This window comes from Spea bombifrons, chromosome 10 (genome assembly GCF_027358695.1).
Source record: "Spea bombifrons isolate aSpeBom1 chromosome 10, aSpeBom1.2.pri, whole genome shotgun sequence".
In the NCBI taxonomy this organism is placed as follows: domain Eukaryota; kingdom Metazoa; phylum Chordata; class Amphibia; order Anura; family Pelobatidae; genus Spea; species Spea bombifrons.
In genome coordinates, this window is record NC_071096.1 from 17,612,282 (window position 1) to 17,623,007 (window position 10,726).

The 10,726-nt window shown below is 44.2% G+C and overlaps 1 long non-coding RNA gene across 1 annotated transcript in view; it reads left to right on the forward strand.

Moving 5' to 3' along the window:
• The window catches only part of LOC128467417 (uncharacterized), a 28,179-nt gene extending 20,387 nt beyond the window's left edge, over positions 1-7,792 (forward strand). The window contains exon 2 of the long non-coding RNA XR_008345722.1: positions 7,738-7,792. This is a non-coding gene — a long non-coding RNA (uncharacterized LOC128467417). The remainder of the gene's footprint in view (positions 1-7,737) is intronic.
• Positions 7,793-10,726: the final 2,934 nt, after the last annotated feature.

Genomic DNA, 10,726 nt, shown 5'->3' on the forward strand with positions numbered 1-10,726 from the left:
ATGCAAAACCTCTGTGTGTGTCAAGTGCAGGGGCATCCAACATGCGGCCCGCGGGCCCTGCTACTTACCTGTGGGAGGGTCTTCTGTACTGCATAGAGGAAGCGGAACCTAGCAGAGTTCACGTGACATCACATGACTCTGCTCCAGTCCTGCTTCCTCTGTGCAGTACCAGAGAACGCAGAGGGAGGCCGCGCCCTCTGCTGAAGTCTGTGAGCGGCATCAAGGAGCTGCAGTGCAGGTAAGGGGGTGGGGAGGGTGTTTGAATGAGTATGCGTGATTGAGGGAATGAATCTGTGAATGAATGAGTATATGAATGAATGAGTGTGTGTGTGTGATAGCATGGATATGTAAGTGCTGGAACCTAGGCATGATGGGACTGTGATTGCTGTTAGCAATCACACTCCTGTCATGCCAAGTCAGCCAGTACATGCTGAAACCTAGCTAGCTACTCCCATTGTGTATTGATGGTGCCAGCAGTATGGGGTCTGCACATCACTTACAGCAGGGCTTGACAAATTTGTTGTGAATCTCGGCGCCAGGTAAAAAAGTTAGGAGCCAGGATTTTTTTAAACTAACAGTAGGTCAGGAGGGATCCTATCATCACCGGCCCACATACTAAACTCACAGCGTTTGACCTGGAAGCACCCTGGATTTACAGGTCAGTGCTGTTTGTATTTTTTTTTTTAACTCTTTCGATGCTGATGTTCCATTGGAGCACAGCATTGACTGATATTTAGTCCCCACAAGCTTGTGGGGACAAATGTTAACCCCTGCAATGCCACGAATGTGTCATACACAATTGTGGCATTGAAGGGGTTAACACTGCACTGTTGCTCTCAGGGAGCGATCAGGCAGCAGGGGGGAACCCTCTCCCTTGTCCCTGAAGCTGCCTCTGGCAGCTGGGACACAATTGCTTGGCTATAGACCAGCCATTGCAGGGAGGGGAGTCTTTCATGACTGCTGTAGGCTTCCATGCCTACAGGAATCATCAAAGGGCTTGTGGGGGCTCGTTTTTGCTGTTGCTGGTCTGCCTGGGTCTGCCTGGGTGACCACCAGCAGCAGAACCCCGTACAAAACGGGAATTAACCCCTAAATGCCGCGATGGCGGCATTGAAGGGGTTAACGCTGCACTGTCGCTCTCATGGAGCGATCAGGCAGCAGGGGGGTGTTGTGTCAGGTCCCCCACACTTGTGTGAGGACCCAATCAACACACAACCCCCTTCCCTGAAGCTGCCTGTGGCAGCTGAAAACACGATTGCTGGTTTTGCAGCAACCGCGTTTTCAGCCTACAGGATCACTCTGTGGGAGTGATCTCAGGCTCGGGAGCGGGCTCTGAGTGGCTGTGCTGTCTGCCCAGACTCCTGGGCAGACAGCAGCAGCAGCGCCCCGTGTGGTGACTCAGCCTCTTACATCCACAATTTTTTATGGATGTAAGAGGCTGACAAAACCTAGGCGCCAGGGATTTGTCGAGCCCTGACTTACAGCCACCCTGTACCAGCATGTACTGGCTGACTTGGCATGATAGGAGTGTGATTGTCATATTGCAAATTTTTTTGTCCAATTGTGGTGTGTTTCCTACTTTTATTAAAAGTAATAATTATTATATAATTATTATTATTTATAAAGGTGGGGGGTCATTTTTGGTTTTGGCTAAGTGAATTGTGAATGTTTTGGTCCAGAATTTTCATTTTGGTGCATCCCTAGAATAAATAGAACTATTTCATTTTTAATTATCCTTAATTTGTAGTCACAAAACTTTCTAGGCCCAGAAATCAGTGAGAGGAAAAGTAAAGGTTTTGTGTCATTTGAGTGCGGCCCTCGCACGTATACAATTCTGATGAAGTGGCCCACTGCAGAAAAAACTTGGACACCCCTGGTCTAGTGCATTAAGGTCAAAGGGCCCCCAAGGGATACAACTGCTATGCACTGACCCTGAAGAGAACTCTTCTGTGACCGAATGGAATATAGCTAGTCCAGGGGTGTCCAACATGCGGCCCGCGGGCCAAATGTTGCCCGCCGGACCTTGAGGTGCGGCCCGCGTGAGATGCGCAGGCAAGGCAACCGGGATCGCAGAATCGCAAGGTCCCTGTTGCTTTTCTTTGGGTTGTTCGCACTGCAGTGTCTTTTGTACCGCACAGAGGAAGCGGAACCTAGCAGAGTCACACTTCCGCTGTTCGGCACAAGAGACGTTGCTCACGAGCTACACAGGGAGAAGCAGCAGCCCCTGCGTAAATCTGCAAGTTAGAGATCTGCAGTGCAGGTAAGAGGGTGGGGGTGGGGTTGTATGCATGATTGAGGGAATGAATCTGTGAATGAATGAGTATATGAATGAGTGTATGTGTGATAGCATGGATGTGTAAGTGGGGGCATGGCACAGTGAGTCTGTAAGTAACCCCATACACAAGGGGCCCACTAGCCAGGTTTCAGCATGTATTGGCTGATTTGGAATGATAGGGGTGTGATTGCTAACAGCAATCACAGTCCTATCATGCCCAGGTTCCAGCATTTACTGGTTGCCTTGGCATGATAGGGGTGTGATTGCTGTTAGCAATTATATATATATTAATATTGTTGTTGTATTTTATTGTCCACTTTTGGTGTGATAACACCATACTTTTATTAAAAGTTAGTAACACACCAAAATTGGAGAAAAAATACAATAACAATATCAAGTTATATATGATTGTTAATAGTAATCACCCTCCTATCAGGCCCAGGCAACCAGTACATGCTGGAATTTGTGTGTGCTGTTAACAATCATATATATATATATATATATATATATATATATTGTGATCCTGCACCCACACAGGGTACCAAACAGCACGGTCCTCTAGGGTATTAACGCCACATCTCAGTTAGGTAATCAACCACGATTTATTTGTAGTCCACGTATGCAGCTATATACAGAATTTCATAGTACACAAATTCCCTACAAACAAAAGCCTAGCTCGTCTGAGCGCTTACTAACATATAACTCTCTCACTACTCAGGGTCTAAAACTAAACAAAACGTAATCCCACCAACCTTTTTGATGGTCTGTCTTGTGCAAAGCAAGCCCTGCTGCTTCCAAACAAACTCTCTCTTCTTCCCTCTGTCCAACAGGTCAGGTTATATTGCAGTCAGTGCAGCTAATTACTTGCAGCTGACCAGTGCATTGGAGTCAGCTTAAACTCCTGGCCTGGATCCTGTGTCAGTCCAGGTGCATGTAAACTGCGGGGTGGAGCACCAGCCTGCCCTATATGTCATATAAAACCCTGCAAAATCGAGGGGGAATGTATACCCCTTCCACAACAACACCCCGCACCTTGTTACAATATGTGTATATATATATATATATATGTATACACATATATATATATATATATATATATATAATATTATTTTTTTTTGTACAATTTTGGTGTGTTACTTTTATTAAAAGTGTGTTTTTTTTATTTATTTAGATTTATTAAAGATGGGGGGGGGTCATTTTCTGTTTCAATCCAGAATTTTCATTTTGGTGCATCCCTAGAATAAATAGAACTGTTTAATTTTTACATACCCAGAGCAGGGCCGGACTGGCCCACCGGGATACCGGGAAATTTCCCGGTGGGCCGGCAGGTCCGTGGGCTGGGACCAGGGGCGGGCTGGGACCAGGGGCGGGCTGGGCAGGGGGGCAATTGCCCCCCAGGCTGCCCGAAATCTAATCTGAGCGGCCGCTGGGTGCTGATGCGGCCGGCCGGCGCTACTATAATACTTTTTTCTTAATTTAATATGGCAAGCTGGTCCGGCTTGCCATATTAAATTTTAAAAATGTATTACAGTATCGCCGGCCGGCCGCATCGGCACCCAGCAGCCGTGTGCGATGGCTGCCTAGTGATGGGAGCAGCGTGAGGGGTGAAAGCTCCGCCCCCTCGCACTGACCTTTCACCCCTCACGCTGCTCCCATCACTATGCGGCCATCAGATTGCTGGGAATGTAATCTGAACGGCCGATGCGTGCTGATGCCGCCGGCCGGCTCTGCTTTAATACTTTTTTTTTTACTTTATATGGCGAGCCGATCCTGCTTACCATATAAATAAAAAAAAAGTGTTAAAGTAGCTCCGGCCGGCGGCATCAGCACCCAGCAGCCGTTTAGATTACATTCCCAGCAGTCTGATGGCTGCATAGTGATGGGAGCAGCGTGAGAGGTGGAAGCTCCGCCCCCTCGCACTCAGACTGCTGCAGCACCGGATGTCAGGTCAGTGACATCCTGTCAGGAGAGAGAAGAGAACAGTGTGCGGCTACCAGAGGACGGAAGTCAAGAGAAGTAGAAGGTGAGTAAAGTAATGTATTTTTTTGTACAAAATGTATAATATTTTTTTGTATGTGTTAAAAACAAAAAAAATCAGCATGTGTGTGTATGTAAGTGTGTCCCCCTATATGCCACTCTGCCTCCAGAAATGCCTTTTACCCCCCTATATGCCACTCTGTCCCATGACATGCCTTTTAACCCCCTATATGCCAGAGTGGCATATATGGGTATAAGGCATTTCTGGATGCAGAGTGACATATAGGGGATTAAAAGGCATATGATGGGGCAGAGTGGCATATAGGGGAACATAAGGCTTTTTTGGAGGCAGAGTGCCCCATGATATACCTTTTAACCCCCTTTATGCCACTCTGCCTCCAGAAATGCCTTATACCCATATATGCCACTCTGTCCCATGATATGCCTTCTACCCCCCTATATGCCACTCTGCCATATAGGGGGTTAAAAGGCATATCATGGGACAGAGTGGCATATAGGGGTATAAGGCATTTCTGGATGCAGAGTGACATATAGGAGGTCAAAAGGCATATCTGGAGGTATAGTGGCAAAAAGGGGGTTAAAGGCATATCACGGGGCAGAGGGGCATATAGGAGGGTTGAGGCATATCAGGGAGGCAGAGTGGCATATGGGGGTTAAAAGGCATATCATGGGACAGAGTGGCATATAGGGGGGCATAAGGCTTTTCTGGAGGCAGAGTGCCCCATGATATGCCTTTTAACCCCCTTTATGCCACTCTGCCTCCAGAAATGCCTTATACCCCCCTATATGCCACTCTGTCCCATGATATGCCTTTTAACCCCCTATATGGCAGAGTGGCATAAAGGAGGTTAGAAGGCATATCATGAGACAGAGTGGCATATAGGGGTATAAGGCATTTCTGGATGCAGAGTAACATAGAGGAGGTCAAAAGGCATATCTGGAGGTATAGTGGCAAAAGGGGGGTTAAAAGGCATATCACGGGGCAGAGGGGCATATAGGAGGATTGAGGCATATCAGGGAGGCAGAGTGGCATATAGGGGATTAAAAGGCATATCATGGGGCAGAGTGGCATATAGGAGGGTATAAAGCATATTGGGGAGGCAGAGTGGCATATAGGAGGGCATAAGGCTTTTCTGGAGGCAGAGTGCCCCATGATATGCCTTTTAACCCCCTTTATGCCACTCTGTCTCCAGGAATGCCTTATACCCCCTATATGCCGCTCTGTCCCATGATATGCCTTTTGACCCCTATATGGCAGAGTGGCATACAGGGGGTTAAAAGGCATATCACGGGACAAAGTGGCATATAGGGGGTATAAGGCATTTCTGGAGGCAGAGTGGCATATAGGGGGTTAGAAGGCATATCAGGGGGGCAGAGTGGCAAGCCTGGGGGCAGATGTGCATAACTCGGGGGTAGGTTGGCAAATAATAGGAAAAAAAAAACAAACATGTCTCAATCATAGCTTATATTAAATATGAAAAAAATAGTCTACATGAATTAATAAAGAAACAAAAGTTTCTTACCAGAATATCGTGAAGAATAATGTGATCACTGTTTTGTTCCACTGAACTTTTTCATCTAAAATGTTCGCTGTAGCAAATGTTTTGATCCCATTATGTGTAATGTATTTAATTTATTAGGGCCTTTTAACACTTTTGCTTTCTGGCATTTTAATACAAATAATGAGATAAAATGAATGGCGAATAGTGTGAGTCGGGTGTGTATGAGGGGTGCGTGTGGTTAAAGAGCGCGACCGTGAGATAAACTATATGGGGCTGGTCTCCAAATTTTTCCAGGGCTGCTTTTCAGTCCCAGTCCGGCCCTGACCCAGAGATAAAATGCCCTCCTGAATTTGTAGTCGTGTCAGAGGACAAAACTTTCTAGGCCCAGAAATCAGTGTGAGGCATTGTAAAGGATTTTGTGTCATTTTCTTTAATTCGATCTGCATGTCCTATTAAAGGCCTTTTTTTCTCTCAGTGAAAAATGAGTGCGGCCCCCGAACATATACATTTCTGATGAAGTGGCCCGCTGCAGGAAAAACTTGGACACCCCTGAGTTAGTCTCATGTATCGCTGCTTCATTGTAAATACCACCACCTGTCCAAAACAAGTGTAACCTGTTGGGAGTATTTAACCCCTTAAGGACAATAGGGGTTATTACTCATATATTGTGGGACAATGGCTCTTGTAACATTTTCAGTGTTGATGTTTAGCTGTGATTTTCTCATTTCATGCTCCCACACATATTATATATTTTTTATTTTTTTTTAGGACAAACAGGGCTTTCTTTAGATACGATTAATTTTATCATATCACCCAATTTACTATAAAAAAATGATAAAATATGGGTATTTTTGTTAAAAAATTAAATTTTCTCACTTTTTAAACAAAAAACTTTTATGTTTTTTTGCTTTTTTCTGCACATTATGGGGCAATAAGTACAGGTAGCATTTTGCTATTTCAAAACCATTTTTTCCAAATCTGGTAATTCTTCCCCCCATGTGCCATTTCGGGTATCTTTGAAGCCATCCAATGCAATTTACCCCATCAAATCATATATTTTTAAAAACTAGACACCCCAAGGTATTTGAAATGCTGGTATTTTAACCCTTTCCATGCACTGATTTTACCACCAGCCTTTGTGAAACTTTATGGTAGTACATATTTTTTGTATTTTTTTCACACACGTTGTACTTCAGGTATAAAGTCCGTATATGTCTGTGTCAAACAACACCCCAATATGTGTTCAGTAACATCTCCTGAGTGCAGTGATACCCCACATGCATGGGTTTGTTGGGTTATTTGGGAGGTAAAAGGCTGCCTTTGTGAGGTGTGTATTTTTTTGCCATTTAGACATCTGATCCTACTGCCCCCATGTCCCATATTTGGGACATCTTTGAACCCGGCCAATTCAATTTACCCCATCAAATTATACATTTTTTAATACTAGACACCCTATGGGCATTTGTAATGCCAATATTTTAACTCTTTCCATGTGGGAATTATTGTGAATATAAAGAATTGTAGGACTTGCTTATTAAAAACTTTTTGGTTAATATTTTGTTTAACATTTTTGAACATTTTTGAATTTTTTTTAATTTTTACATTTTTTTTATTTTTTTACTAATCACTCTGATTAGTGAGCTGGGCTCCATAGACCTGGCATGGTTGGATGCAGAGCTCGAGATCCTCTGTGAACTCATTTTCTATTGTTAATGCCATCCTGTGAATGACGGCAACATCATTTACAGGATGGCACTTGTGGTTGCTCTTCGGAGCAATCACAAAGCTATCGGGGTAGGGGGGGTTGTGTTGCTACATGCCTCGATATCGAGGCATGTCAGCAACACAGTTTATCCGATCGCTTCCTAAGCTGTTTTAGCCCGCCGCCGCCACTGCGATCTTTGATGATCGTTGCGGCGGCGGCCATTTTTCGTAGAGGTTCCCACCATATTATGTCCATAGAGATGCAAATAAAGATAAAGGACAGAAGATGAAAGACAGACGATAGAAGAGAAAAGATGAACAAGAAGATGTGGAAGCAGAAGTGGTTGGCAGAAGCGGAAGTAGGTAGGGAAACATTTAGAGAGCGTGTGAGAAAGTGAGCGAGAGTAAATGTGGGCACCAAGCAACGACTTTCGTTCCCGAATGAAAAATGCCTTTCAACTTTCATTTGAACCGAAAGTGCAGGGAATGTAATTTGTTGCCCAAAAACGAATGGGCCAAAACAAATTCAAAAAAATTGTCTGAATCATTCTTGGCCCAATTGTATATGTCTAATACAGGGGTGTCCAAGTTTTTTCTGCAGTGGGCCACTTCATCAGAATTGTATACGTGCGAGGGCCGCACTCATTTTTCACCGTGAGAAAAAATATGCAGATTAAAATAAAGTAAATGACACAAAACCTTTACTTTTCCTCTCACTGATTTCTGGGCCTAGAATGTTTTGTGAATACAAATTCAGGATAATTAAAAATGAAATAGTTCTATTTATTCTAGGGATGCACCAAAATGAAAATTCTGGACCAAAACATTCACAGTTCACTTAACCAAAACCAAAAATGACCCCCCACCTTTATAAATAATAATAAAAACTCACATTTTTAATAAAAGTAGGAAACACACAACAATTGGACAAAAAAATTTGCAATATGACAATCACACTCCTACCATACCCAGGCAACCAGTAAATGCTGGTACCTAGGCATGATGGGACTGTGCTTGCTGTGATTGCTGTTAGCAATCACACTCCTATCATGCCAAGTCAGCCAGTACATGCTGGTACATGGTGGCTGTAAGTGATGTGCAGACCCCATACTGCTGGCAGCATCAATACACAAGGGGGGTAGCTAGCTAGGTTTCAGCATGTACTGGCTGACTTGGCATGATAGGAGTGTGATTGCTAACAGCCCCATCATGCTATCACACACACACACTCATTCATATACTCACATATACTCATTCATTCACAGATTAATTCCCTCAATCACGCATACTAATTCAAACACCCTCCCCACCCCCTTACCTACACTGCAGCTCCTCGATGCCGCTGACAGACTTCAGCAGAGGGCGCGGCCTCCCTCTGCGTTCTCTGGTACTGCACAGAGGAAGCAGGACTGGAACAGAGTCATGTGATGTCACGTGAACTCTGCTAGGTTCCGCTTCCTCTATGCAGTACAGAAGACCCTCCCACAGGTAAGTAGCAGGGCTCGAGGTGCGGCCCGCGTAAGATCGGTTGCCCTGGCTGCCGATCTTACGCAGGCCACACCTCGAGGTCTCGCGGGCCGCATTTGGCCCACGGGCCGCATGTTGGACGCCTCTGAACTACAGAATCAAATAAGCAATATATGTATGTATATGTGTGTACATGGGGAAAAGCATTTTAACTTTTTTTCTGAGAATCTGTGTTATAGCTCATTGATTGTTAAATTGCTGGTCATATAGTGTATATCACTTAAAGAAAGACTTTAAGGCCAGCAAGCGCCTAATGACATAAGTGCGGCTCATGACTGGCATTTGCCTGGTGTACCAGAAGGCCATTCCAGGCCTGACGACTGAATCTTAAAAATGGAAGTCAATCACCAATTGTATTTTATGAAGGGCTGAGTTGGTTTACTGGGATCCTGGGAAATTTCCAGATAGGCTGACTGCCTTGGTAATGATGTCGTAGCCTTCTCCACATGGCTGGCTACCACAGATATACAACCTTTTTTAATGAAGTTGTGCAAAACCTTTGTGCCGAATTATTAAACCTCTTTAATAATCGGTAGTACATTAATCATAATACACTGCATACATAAACAAGCACCACATTTTAACTCCAAATAGTGGGCAAGTTAGTGTGTAGTGTAAAGGGCAGAGGAAGAGGATGGCAGGAAGTGGAATGCAATTGAGGTCTAGGGGAAGTATGGATGAAGGAGCAGTAAAGTAGGCAGTAGGAGGAGAGGGTACCTGCTCAGTCAAGGATGACAACAGAGACTGAGAAAGTGAGCGAAATGGATGTCCGACTACAGGCAGACACATAAAACCCTGAGGAACAGAGGCTAGTGGGACATGGGGAGGGAGGCTCAAGGGGGAGGACACACAGCAAGAAGGGCCCCCATTACATGTAATGGTCCAGTGGAGGATGATGATGATCATGGTGATGATGATGATGATGATAGGGTGAGGGGACCACAGTTCTCCTACACAGATAAGTTTACTATTGTACAGTACATCCTGCATAACAAAGCCCTCTTATTCCAAAGGGAAAAGGGCCAAAGAGTCACTGGAGAGAAGAGATGGACATTGCAATCAAATAAAGGAGAGTGTCGATAGTGTCAGCAGAGTGAGGAGGGCACAGGATGCCATTAAGAGATGGACTGACTACAAGCATGTGGTGAAGAAACTGGCTACAGATGGATGATCTCCATGCAACATCATCTTTAATTGAAGCAAATGCTCAGACAGAACACAAGTGCTACCACAATAATCAGCATCCCGTGGGGAATGGACATAGAAGATGCATCCACATTGCCTGGTAAGTAAAAGTAATTTTCTGAGCATCCGTATACAATAGTCATTGACTGCAAGAAAGGACTCAGTATTAATGGGTGAATTCTACCATATAGTCACCTTGCTTTTGTAGGTCCTTAACCCATTTGATGCTAGGCAACAGGTTGTTGACATAAGGATAACAAAAAAAAATGAAAAAAAAATTAGTGTTCAAAAATAAAAAAAATATGGTAACATGTAAAAATCCCCACTGTCACCAAAAATAAATAAAGTTTTTTTATGAGCAAGTCCTACAATTCTTTATCTTCACAAAAATTCCCACATGGAAAGAGTTAAAATATTGGCATTATAAATGCCCATAGGGTGTCTAGTTTTAAAAAATGTATGATTTGATGGGGTAAATAGAATTGGCCGGGTTCAAATATGTCCCAAATATGGGACATGGGGGCAGTAGGACCAG